Below are 482 nucleotides of genomic sequence, written 5' to 3' on the forward strand. Positions count from 1 at the left end.
CCTCCTGTCCCCCCAGCTCCTCCCATGCTGTTTTCTCTTTGGAGCTCCCCCTGGGCCCACGCCCAGGCCCTCTTGCCCTCGCCTCCCTCCTCGGCCCCTGAACACCTTTGGACTCTGGAAAACGCTGTCCCCACGCAGCTCCTGACTCAGCCTTGACACATCCTCCATCACAAGGTTCCCAGCAAAACAACACCCAACACGACACCGAGAGCAAACGGGGTGTGGCCGGGAGCCAGGCCGGCCCGGCGGCCTCACAGGAACCGCCACTGTTTGCTCCTCTTAAAACCTCTCAACTTCGGCCTGAAATCCGGGGAGAAATGACCCCGGACAGAGCCTCCGTGTTTTGTTCCTTTCGAACCTCTTTCCAGAAATTTAGAAAGAAGTCATCTATTTTTAAAATTATTATTTATTTACCTACATGAGTATTCTCTTTTCTAACTCAAATTCTTTATTGTTTAAAGTATTACATGAGTCTCTCTTTT

The sequence above is a fragment of the Myotis brandtii genome, unplaced genomic scaffold (assembly GCF_000412655.1).
Source record: "Myotis brandtii unplaced genomic scaffold, ASM41265v1 scaffold97, whole genome shotgun sequence".
Taxonomy (NCBI): domain Eukaryota; kingdom Metazoa; phylum Chordata; class Mammalia; order Chiroptera; family Vespertilionidae; genus Myotis; species Myotis brandtii.